The sequence below is a fragment of the Silene latifolia genome, chromosome 3 (genome assembly GCF_048544455.1).
Source record: "Silene latifolia isolate original U9 population chromosome 3, ASM4854445v1, whole genome shotgun sequence".
Lineage (NCBI taxonomy): Eukaryota > Viridiplantae > Streptophyta > Magnoliopsida > Caryophyllales > Caryophyllaceae > Silene > Silene latifolia.
The window spans coordinates 56556717-56570180 of NC_133528.1; positions in this window are offsets into that span (position 1 = coordinate 56556717).

Genomic DNA, 13464 nt, shown 5'->3' on the forward strand with positions numbered 1-13464 from the left:
ACGTGGTCGAAAGTTCAAGCACGTAGACGCCAAAAAGCAAGAGTGTGGTCTTAGAATGCAAAGGGAGAAGAGAAGGGCGGACACTCGCGTGAGAAATATGAGGACCGAGTGTAACACCCCCTCATACCAAGGTGCCTTACCAGGACCACCAAGCCATGAAAGAGTGTTACCATCTCGGTTGCCCGAGGATAGTACATATAAAAAGCGTCTGTCCTAACACATTTATTAGAAATACGCAAAAGTGTAATTGTTTACATTGACAAAAATCCAAATCCAAACCAATAAAATAAATCCAACAACTGACAACTATAAAGTCATAACTAAGACTCGAGATTGTGATGCTATACACCACAAGGATAACACGGCATAGTGACGGAACAGTAGGGACAGATGAAAATCCCGTCACAAAACACGGGTTTGTGACGGGCTTGTGACGGACAGGAACTTGTGACGGACTATCCGTCACAAACCGTCGCATTTATATAATTTTAAGTATTTATTCTTAGTGTATTTATTCTTAGTATTTATTTTTAGTATTTATTTTTAGTGTATTTATTTAAGTATTTATTTTTAGTGTATTTCATAACTTAGTTTTCTCATAACAAAGAATTAACGATTATCGATCTATAATACGGAGTAATATTTTTTTCATATAATTTTTTCAGGGTGCTAAAGACACACCGTACAAGCTCATGGAGAAGTCCAAGAAAGATAAGCATGGCAACTGGATTAACCCTCGAGCAGAAGAGACCGATGTAAGTTTCTTTAATTAGAAAAAATCGATTTAATTAGCCTTCTTATGTTATTTTATAAATTAGTAAGGTATTATTCAATTTAAATTTTAACTAACACTTTTTTCCTACTTATTACTTTTTCAGGTTGGTTACCGTCGACTTATGAACCAGCCAATGCCCGAGGGACTGGAACCAGATCCGAACGAGTCCTACTATACTGCCAGTGGAGGCTATAATGAGAATATGCGCGTGTGGGGTATGGGATCAGCGGCACCAGAGTTGTACGATCCTCCCGCTAATAGGATTGTCGTTACTCGGTTTCTTCTTACTCACCTAGTTTGCTTTCTCGAGTCACAATGGAAAATTCACAATTGCGACAGCAAATCGGTAGGATGGAGGGAGAGATGATGACCCAAAAGCACAAAGGAGATAGCATGGAGGCGTTCTTGTTCGAGAAGTATGGATGGACTCCCCCTCCCCCCCCCCCTCTACGTGCTCAGGTGGCCCCCCTCCATTTCATAGAGACGATTTCACGGATGACGGTCATCCATTTGGTAGTCAGCACGTCACCTCGATTAATTAGGTAAACTCCCAGTTTCTTAAATAAAAATCAAATCTTGAACCTTGGTAGATTTGATGAAGTTTATGTAAACCACTAACTTAATTATGTTAGATTTCATTATAAAAGACAACCTTTATCTCTATGATTCGGTGTTGGTGTTAGTTAAAACGTATTGTTGATTGGTTCCCGCTTTGCGGTCGACGAGGTTGTGGTATATTGCAGGTTTTACTGAAACAATGCTACGTGCATTGTGGCCAGCAGCAAACCTGCTGGTTTTTTTAAAAATGCTGCTTCAGTATGTGACGGATTAGCCGTCACAAATCCGTCACAAGTTTCCTCTATTTGTGACGGACTTTCCGTCACAAAACTTCCATTTGCAACGGATAATCCGTCACAAAAACATCCATTTGCAACGGATAATCCGTCACAAACAACAATATTGTGATAAAATATGTGACGGATTATCCGTCACAAATTCAGGAACTTGTGATGGATTAGCCGACACAAACTACTATTTTTGTGACGGGCTACACGTGGCACTTGAGATAAAATGTGTGACGGATAATCCGTCACAAATCTGTCCCAGATGAATTTGTGACGGAAATACCGTCACAAACCCGCTTTTTGTGACCATATACAGTGACGCCGGTTTGTGACGGGTAATCCGTCACAAACCCGCTTTTTGTGACGGGAAATGCTATATAGTGACGGATTCGTCCGTCACTATTCCGTGTTTTCCTTGTAGTGATAACAGGTGAAGACGACTCCCCCATGACTGCCCAAGCTCACCAAAAGCAATACCTGTCAAGCCTGCTCACCATCCCCGAATGGATCACCGCAGATTCCACTAACAACAACAACAACGGGGTCAGTACCATTCAATCGGTATAAGACAAACAAACAATGTAACCGGCTGATCATCCTCCACAGTAACCGACTACACACCGATGTGTGTAGCCCTGCTGGATTAACCATCGCAACAGGTAATCCACTTCGCCGGTGGGGGACCGCAGCCTATCCCCACCAAGTCCAGCTCATCAACGAGCGACTAACAATCCATGTCCCTTAATGTGCACATCCCCTCTCGTGACGGGTTCCACGGAGGGCGAACTAGGGTGTGAAGCCACTCCCGCAAGTGACTTCACCACAATCAACACACACATCACAGTACCACAGAATCACAACTGTCACACCACCACCACCGTCACAACACAACCACATCACCACCGTCACCACAACACCAATACTCCGATGATCAGCTGGTAACAACAATTACAATACAAACACAATCTTTAATCAATTAACAGTAACTGAGTAGGGAAACCCTACCTTTTCGCAATCCGCTATGCTGCAATTAATCATACAATATGCATAACAAATACCACATCGTCACCTACAAAAATGACAATCAACAATCACATAACACAATCACTATATGCAAAACCCCACTTCCCCCAAATTCATAATTAAAGACAAACCCTAGAAATAATCATCAACAAACATGGGGATAAAGACTTACCGACGGAGGGATAAAGGATTGAATGCGATGCTACGATTATCCACACACACAGAGGAGAGATTCAGAGTGATTAGAGCGTCGTACGATGATTAGGTTTTGTAAATTATGTTTAGGAAACTGCTTAACGAAATATATACCGTTCTAATTACTTCTGAATCAAACCGCTGAAATATTACTCGTCAGACCGGATACTCGGTCGAGTATAGAGTATACTCGGCCGAGTATCCTCTACTTGGTAGAGTATTCAGCATACTCGGCCGAGTGTTCATGGGCAGTAACCAAACAGGCTACACAACACACTCTACTCGACCGAGTAGGCCATACTCGGTCGAGTACCAGCCTATAAAATCTGTAGTATCACAGTCTTCCCTCCTTAAAAATAACTTTGTCCATGAAGTTCCAACCCAACCTACAAAACATGGACACCTAACACTAACTCGACCAACCACTCTCCCTTCCACAATATGACTCACGATATCGTCTCAACTACAGCATAGCCTCCCAATACTAACTCTATAATACCATCGAACGACCATAACATAAGTGTAACCAACTCTGTCTCACTTCCATAACGCTCGCTAGCACCCTCAATTCCATGATAATCCACCGGACAAGATCAACCATTAAAACGGAATGTTACACTCTACCACCCTTAAAACGAACTTCGTCCTCGAAGTTTAATCACACTCGTAAACATCATACTACTACAAGCACTGCCATTACTTGTAATAAAATCATTCCCAACACAAATCCATCCTTTACTCTACACCAACACTCAAACTTCCAAATTATACTATAACATGTACAACCATCAAACTCTGTTTGTCGCATCCTACTCCTCTTAAGATACATGTTACGTCCTCGTAACTCACTAATACTAGGTCCTTTGCTATACCTCCCATAAACCTCATTACCATCGCATGTCAACGATCACCCACTATAACCTCAAGACCTATAACCATTTCTATATCCAGGGCTCTCTTTCTCTCATAGTTCTCGTGTCTCCAATCATTCTGTACTCACATAACATATAACATAAAATCCTCAGTATCACCATTACTCCATCTCTTCCACAATACCGCAAAACGACATACTTCTATTTACATATACACTCATCTCCACGATCTTAACTCACGATCCATGATTATTACACACACTCACATTAGCTTCTCAAGTTCACCTCTTTTATTACCACCAAAATTCACCCTTGACTTGACATGATACTAAGTCCCAAAACTCCGTACTCATTGTCCCAAGAAAAGGTGCCTAACCACCTGTCGTTTCCAGTTCATACCATACATGTTCCACAATTTTCTTGCCACAACTATGTCCATCAACGCCCTATCTAAAACAAGATCAAGAGTATTCTAACAACCTCTCACAGCTGTGTCCTATTGACAGAATTCCATTAAACCATGACCACAATGGAAACACACTCAACTTTCTTCCATATCCCACTCTACCCTCAATCCGAAGCCGAAACTGATAAGAAACATTAACACATAAAACAACACTCGATATGCCAACACCGACACTAACAGCAAGTGATACGTGCATTTTATATAGTCTTTTTAGGCCTTTTCATGCACGTATTTGTTGGGAAATGTGTCCTCAACGATAGTGCGATCACATGATTTAAATATCATTATTAAATCTCATTTTAAAGAATACAATTGGGAAGTAATTTTGTTACTGTCAACTGGTCAACATATATCGGTAATGATTGGCTGACTAGAGTTTGACATTACTGTCGTGTGACGGTGGTGATCAGTTGACCCCCTAGGTCATACCTATAGGGCAATACTCTTAATTGATCATTTAATTAATCGTATAATGTTACGAGTTAATTAAATTACCTGAAAAATTGACGGATGATTTTGGAAGAAAAATTTACGTATCAAATTGAAATATGATTAAAAGAGATACGGTCTGAGTAATCGAATTGTATCATTACTCGGATGAAATTATTGTTTAAAGAAACGATTGGATTTGAATGAATTATTATAAATGCGATTTATAAACGGTAAAATTTTTGGTACAAGTAATTATGAATTACTAAGTCGATTTTTGTAGATGACGTATTTTTATTAATGCGTTGATTTTTATTATGATAAAAATACATAACAAATTTATGTGACATGTGACATGTGACATATTGACAATTGAGAAAAATAATATGGAATCCATATTACTCTATGTGCCGAAAAATGGAGGAGCATTAGACTTAATATTGTGTTTATAATTAGTGGTAAACATAATGATTAAAGAGGAAGAGTAGCCATGCAACCCTATAAACCTTGTGAAGGCAAACTATTGCATGCATTGGCTCTATTTTTCTTCCCTCCTCTTCCTTGGCCGGTTTTACACAAAAGGAAAAACAAAAGGTTTTTCCTTATATTCTTCTAATACACTACATTCATGTGTGTGTGTATTTTTATTCATTCATCTAAAATAAGAGTTTTAGAAATAGAAAATCCTCCATAATCCCTCTTCTCCTACCCGGTTTTAGGAGCAAAAATCAAACAATTTTTGGTTCAATTTTTCACTAGATTAATATTATACTAGCTCAAATAATATTAATTAGATTAAGAGTTAGGTTTGGGTATTATTCCTAAGGAGAGATCCTACACTTGGATCTTGTTCTTCCATTAAAGGAAAGCTCAAGAACAAAAGAAAAGGAGATTTCTTTTGTGCCCATTTGAACCGAAATTTCAATGTAAGGATATGATTTCTCCTCTATTTATATTATTGTTTGCATGCATAAGATCCGTTTTATTTTTATGACAAATTTATTTTGACATATATGAGTATGTTAGTATGTATATGAATCTACATTTCCTTCAATCGGTATCAAGAGCCACGGTTGTTTGCATGCAAATTGGTTAAAAGTTTTTCCGAGTTATATGAATAACAAAATAAAACTTGTAAAATTTGTGTTATTATGATATATCACGAAATTATTACATGCATGTTAATATTTCTGGTCCTAAAGTGTTTTAGGATATTTTGGTTAATTTTTCGGATTTTTATTGTTCATAATTTACAATAATGGCATTTAAATGTGATTTTATGAGTAAAAATGTCATTTTTGGTCTAAAAATAGCTATACTTCGAATTTTCACTTGGTTTTTGGATATGTTGTCACATATATTATTTTGAGATAACCTGTAAATTTTCATAATTTTTGGACTAGTTATGCTCGAAAAATGAATTTTTCATTATTAAATTCGGATTTAAGTGAAAAATAGGTTAATATGAGTTAAATTTCGAATCTGGTCATAGAAAATTAATATGTTGTCACATGCAATTTTACAAGATGTGTGTAAAATAATTGGCTATAAAGAAGTCTTTTTGCATGATTTATGGATTTTTGAAGAAAAATAGCATAAATAGTGACATTATTAGTGGAAAATTAATAAAACATAATCTATGACTTAGGAAAAATGTCTAATGTTGCATTTTATTATATTTTTCAGATCTAAAATTGAAAAGTTAGTGAAAATAATTTTTCCATGTTTTTATGATTATTTTATTAAAAAAATCGATAAACCGCAACATTGTTTTTCCGGAAATATTTCGAAATTTTTAACCTAAGATTTTGAACATTATGAGTGTCATGGAATTTTTCCAGAATGTTCATGAATTTAAATTTTGAATTTTGAATTTATTTGAAATTTTTTGATTTATTTGAAGTTTAATAGCTTATTTTTGTAATTTTGGACCATTTATGAACAATTTTGTAAATAAAGGTTAATTATGGTCAAATTATTAGTGAAGACTATATTTTGAGTCCTAAGAGGTTAGGGTAATTAACTTAATCATAAATATGAGTTTATGTATTTTTGTGATTATAAAATGTTGAAATCACGCAAATCCGTAAAAACCAAGTAATATACGATATTGGCTATTTAAAGGCGATTTAGCATAAAAATTGAGCATGTTCATACATATTATAATGCTTCATTTTTCTTTATGATTGTCATAATTTTAATTTATGTAATTTTGAATTATGTAACTTTACTTAGTTTGGCCTTAGTTTTTTAATTGGTATTTCCCGAAATGTATGGGAATATCGATTCGGTTGTAATTTTTATTGTGATCTCGTATCACCGTTTTGTAATTTAATAGATTTATTTTATTTTAGTTACAAATGTATAATAGGAAATTATGTAATTTATTATGTAATTTTATTCATTCCGGAGTTCCCAAAGACGGATTTCTTCAAGAATGGCGATACATAAAGACGATGTTACCTCGAGATGCGTGCCACAACCGAAGTTCAAGGGACCAATGGAGTTGGTTTCCGAATATGTAATAGTTAAATAGTTTTTCTATTTTAGGAAAGGCCATACTAGGATTTATTTACTTTTATGCTTGCATTTTATTTTATGTCACATGCAATGCTAAATCGCCATAACTAAACATGCATTGTCTTATCGAGTTTATCGACCGTGTCAATTAGAATTATCGTAGTTCACCGCTTTAGTTCACTTAAAACGTGATAGATAATAAATTGACATGACCTCTCGCTAAAACAAAACAATTGAGACATAGCCTTACCAAATAGTAGAAACCATGAAAACCTATTTCGTGAGGGAGTGCACTCGGCCTTACCGGGGTACAAACCTTGTTACGTAGGGGAAGTGGGTGATGAGTGTTAATCCACCGAGTTCATGTTAATGAGTGTTTCATCGGCCATACCGTGCCCAAGTTGATGTGGATTTGGATCATGGACACATTTATTCGAAATTTGGATTGAGCTCAACGGAAGTATTCGCGACCGTAGTTGCATGTGTTCCGGGCTATAGATAAATATTAGAGTAATTTTATCGACCAAGAGTTCTAAAAGTAGAATCGATTAAAGCGTTAATCCACCGAGTTATATTGATAAGGGTTTCATCGGCCATACCGTGCCCAAGTTAATATGAATTTGGGTCTTGGAATCATTTATCATAGTTGGGTAGAGGTCACTATGTAAATGCTATACTTGTTATTTACAAGTATTAATAAAACGATAAATGTTAAGTTTTCCACTATTCCGTTATTATATTGTTCTATTTCTTTACCACAATTCATATACGATATCATTTCGATTTTTTTTTTTAAAATCTCCATTAAAACATCGTAACTAGAGACAAATATGAATTTGCTTCTAAAACCTCATATGAACCATTGCTAAGGATCTCTTATAAAGAGTATAGATTAAAGTTATTCATTATCAAACAGGTTTTTGATTCTTGACTAACACATCTACTTACAATGGATTATTTTTCATGTACTTAAATGAATTAAGTACCTTGAAACGATAAATTGTTTTGGTAATTAGTTTTGTCAAGAATTCGTAATTGACCAAAATAACGCAACCACTTCAATGAAAGTTTTAAGACTAAAACGAACAAATGAAGAGTGAATCTTCATAAATTCAATTTTGCTTCTCAAAGCAAAGACTCATTGAATTAAGTGGGAGCATTCTCTTAAACCGTTAAGATGAGGACGAGGTTCAAGAAGTAAAGATTATAATGGAATTGATACAAGGTTATGTTAAAGGTAAAGTTGTTGAGAATAACAATACTAAACCTATCAATCCCGACCGATAAAGTTTCCGTTGTCTTAAATGTTAGACACGAGAAAGGAAACTACCCCAAATTATTGAAGAATCAACAAGTTAGTTGTGGGACATCTAATGGGACCTTCTTCTTTAAATGTTTATTTGATTAAACATAAATTTTGCTAGTACTACTTCGTCAATATTAGAAACCAATGGAGGTTTTCATCATTGTACTTGATACATAGGATGATTAGAATATGACGACTAGCAACAATAATGTCGAGAGATAGAGTAATTGTGTACTCAATCTAGTTTTTGGATTTAAAGTTGTACTTAATTATGACTATTAAGTGCATAAACTCTAAATAAGAATATAAACTTGTTAAGATACAAAAAAAGGTTTCACTTTTGTGACCCTATACACCACGATTTGATGTATGGCTAGCCCATTATCAAGGTGAATATATTCTAAACCAAACTAGAATAATAGATCATGAAGATGATGCAAGACTCAAATTGGTAACCCAAGATCAAACCTTAAATTTTGGAATGATAAACGCAAAGAGTTATCGAGTACTCTTGAAACCATTAGATTGTTAATGGTTTATGCGTATCTTGTATTCAAAGCAAGATGTCTCGTGCCTTTTGGTTGAAAAGGAGATCGAGGTTGTAAATCATTGATCCAAAATAGGTTGATCATTTTCTTTTACCAACGATTTAAGTTGACGCTAATATGTTCACTTAATAAGGTAAATAGAGAAATCTTTGAAGAATTTCAAAGAGTTCAAGGAATCACGATTTAGTCGTGATGGGATTATCAAAGTGAAGACTTTGATATAAGCCAAAGGAAATGTGATATAGTATCACAAGTTAATCTCTCTTAGCACGCATTATGGTATAATGTGTGATTAGATAAGAAATCAAACGTTATTCGATATGGTTTGGATTTCAATCAAGTTACTTTGAGTTACTTGATCCTTTTGGGGATTTTATCATTTTTGTCTAAATTATTTTTCCACTAAATCGAATCATATGAGATATGAAATGGTAAGGGTACCATGTTTGTAAGTTTTCACAAGAAACAAATACTCATTTTTCCCTTTCAATTATCACGAGTACGACCGGTTTGTGGCTCGTGAAGCTGTCTTTCTAAAATACAAGTTTATTTTTGAAGACAGAGTGGGAGAAATTTTGCAAGAGCCACAAAGAATGTTATGTCGCAAGAAACTGGTCTTTCTTGGCTACATGAGATGTTTTGTGTAAGACGTTGTTATGTCGAGAAATTTTGCAAGAGCCACAAAGAATGTTATGTCGCAAGAAACTGGTCTTTCTTGGCTACATGAGACGTTTTGTGTAAGACGTTGTTTCTTCAAAACCTAGGAGGTTAAATTCGTCACTTGTTAAAAATGATGAATTCATGCTACTTTTAAGAAAGTAAAGAGCTTATAACTTACAAAAGAAATTGTTTGATTCAAGTTGATTGCTTCTAGAAAGTAATGAACATATGACTTACATAAGAGTGTTTAAAGTCACAGCTCAATACAAGGCTTAGAGCCATGAAAATCCGAATCGAAAGACTTGATTAGTGACAAAGGGTTTTGCACTAATAAAGAGAGATTTCAAAGTTTGGTTGGTGGCAAAGTGTTTTGCGCTAGTTGAAATGCTTAAGTCTATTTGGATCTTCTTAGGGATTGTATTTCATTATGAGGTTATGAAATACATAGCGAGTGAATCTAAAACCCACTTCTTCAATAGAAGGAATGTATTCAATACATGTCTTGAGTTTAGTAGATTCTTGCAATCCTAAGATAATGTGAAACTTAAGAGAGGGTCTTAAGTAGGACATCAATGAGTTGGAATCAACATTTTGATCATGTGATAAAACGTTTCTCGATAAGTCGAGAAGTTGTGTTTATACATGGAGTTTAGTGGGAGTTACGGAATTTTTAATTAGTCCGATATGTGGATGACATATTGATCATTGAGAATGATTTAAGACTTTTGGAGTATTATAATACATCTTGAATATCCGGATTTATGAAGATAAATCCACATGATATTAGCGTCAATAAGAAGTCTTATGTTGATAAGATTCATGACTAGTTCAATTAATTTGAACATATTTGATTGATTCCATTTGCTTCCGCTGCCGGATCAATTAAATGAGTAATGATGTATAACACTTCATATGCTTTGAGTATGATGAATTGCTTTCAAAATCGAATTTAAGTAATCTTTACCAAGTAAGCTATAAAGATTACCCTTAAGTGCTTGCAGAAGCATTAAGGAAGTGAAGCAAAGTGTTTATGATGCAATTTTGTGTAAGGGTGTTACACAAGTGACAATTGACAATTGAGATTGCGCATGGTTTCCGACAAAACCATAATCAAAACACATTAGGATGGTTAAGATACCATTGTGGCTATGATAATTAAGAAGTAGATTTTCTAGAATCGTTCTAGGCAATAAAGAACAATGAGAGATATTTATAACGGAAATTGAGTACACTTGCGATCATGAGATGTGCAAGAAGGATGAGTCCCGCACACTGTGAAAACAGTGGGAGCTATTCTTAGGCTAGAGGGCCTATGTCTTGATTGGATCTCGACACGTACTCAGAAAGTTTTGTAATGCAAATGCATACATTATAAAGGAAAACGAGTATGTAGTGAGGTTGAGTAAGGTACAAGAAGTTGATAAAACCTACTAACCAAAGCCTTCTCAAAGGCTAAACATGATGAGTCATGTCATTTCAATTGAATTGAAATGAACAACTACGTACAAGATCAAATTAGATTATAGATTATGAAATAGTAATCAAGCATTGACTATTCATATGTGATAATCGCATTTGTCGTTCGAGTTTTACTTTAAAACTCTTTTATTATACCTTGTTACATCCAAACGGGTTGTAGAGACAATTGAACCCCGTTAAAGTGAACACGGATTAGCATGGTATTCGCCCATAGTCACTTGTATGAGGTGACGTCTCGAAGTGACTAGAGTGTGATGCGATTGATGGCAAGTTCAAGTGCCATAGAGTCATGAGAGGTGACTAGTCGATCACATAGGCAGACTGTTAGGAACTTTTTGTCGGGCCTAATGACCGCTTATAGAGTTCTGGCAAATTTATATAGCCTGGTCGTGGCGAGAGCTGCTATAGTATTCTAATGAGTCGATTCTTTTGACTAAAGACTATTCACCTAAGATGGCACAGATTTGATTAACTTTGATTTGTGTTACTACGACCTTCGTAAATGGGGTCAAATGGGCATATTTTGGGTTATGATGGCTGTGGCTAGTCGAAGGGAATGAGTGCGATAGGAATTGTCCATCCCCTTGTCAGGGTTAAAACAATATCTCAGGGCCACTCGAGGAGTAATGAACTGGAAATGCGTGGCCACGCTCGGAAGGTATCCAGAGTGGATAAATCCGGTCAATCGTTATTCTCCGGATCGAGGAAACCACTCTCGATATGATCACTTGCAAGTACGACCGAAAGACACCTTGCATTGAGTGGGAGATAGTAATAGGACAAGAGAATTGGTGACGCACACTTGTCGAGGACAAGTGGGAGATTGTTGGGAAATGTGTCCTCAACGATAGTGCGATCACATGATTTAAATATCATTATTAAATCTCATTTTAAAGAATACAATTGGGAAGTAATTTTGTTACTGTCAACTGGTCAACATATATCGGTAATGATTGGCTGACTAGAGTTTGACATTACTGTCGTGTGACGGTGGTGATCAGTTGACCCCCTAGGTCATACCTATAGGGCAATACTCTTAATTGATCATTTAATTAATCGTATAATGTTACGAGTTAATTAAATTACCTGAAAAATTGACGGATGATTTTGGAAGTAAAATTTACGTATCAAATTGAAATATGATTAAAAGAGATACGGTCTGAGTAATCGAATTGTATCATTACTCGGATGAAATTATTGTTTAAAGAAACGATTGGATTTGAATGAATTATTATAAATGCGATTTATAAACGGTAAAATTTTTGGTACAAGTAATTATGAATTACTAAGTCGATTTTTGTAGATGACGTATTTTTATTAATGCGTTGATTTTTATTATGATAAAAATACATAACAAATTTATGTGACATGTGACATGTGACATATTGACAATTGACAAAAATAATATGGAATCCATATTACTCTATGTGCCGAAAAATGGAGGAGCATTAGACTTAATATTGTGTTTATAATTAGTGGTAAACATAATGATTAAAGAGGAAGAGTAGCCATGCAACCCTATAAACCTTGTGAAGGCAAACTATTGCCTGCATTGGCTCTATTTTTTTTCCCTCCTCTTCCTTGGCCGGTTTTACACAAAAGGAAAAACAAAAGGTTTTTCCTTATATTCTTCTAATACACTACATTCATGTGTGTGTGTATTTTTATTCATTCATCTAAAATAAGAGTTTTAGAAAGAGAAAATCCTCCATAATCCCTCTTCTCCTACCCGGTTTTAGGAGCAAAAATCAAACAATTTTTGGTTCAATTTTTCACTAGATTAATATTATACTAGCTCAAATAATATTAATTAGATTAAGAGTTAGCTTTGGGTATTATTCCTAAGGAGATATCCTACACTTGGATCTTGTTCTTCCATTAAAGGAAAACTCAAGAACAAAAGAAAAGGAGATTTCTTTTGTGCCCATTTGAACCGAAATTTCAATGTAAGGATATGATTTCTCCTCTATTTATATTATTGTTTGCATGCATAAGATCCGTTTTATTTTTATGACAAATTTATTTTGACATATATGAGTATGTTAGTATGTATATGAATCTACATTTCCTTCAGTATTTCCATGCTTTTATCGTAGTTTATGCTACGAAATGCCCCGAATATGCTACTTTGGTTTGTTTTCTCTTATTTGCAGGAATGAACCAGAAAGTAGTGAAATCAAGCCTTTTACCATCCGTTTAGCATGAATTTGGAGGAAGAGTGAATTTGGAGCGGCAATGTAGCTATTTTGAGATGCGCAAAGAAGAAAGATAGCTAGGCGAGCAAAGGAAGAACTTCAAATTGCTAGTGCCTACTTTGAAGAGCCATATCTCGAGTTCTACAACTTA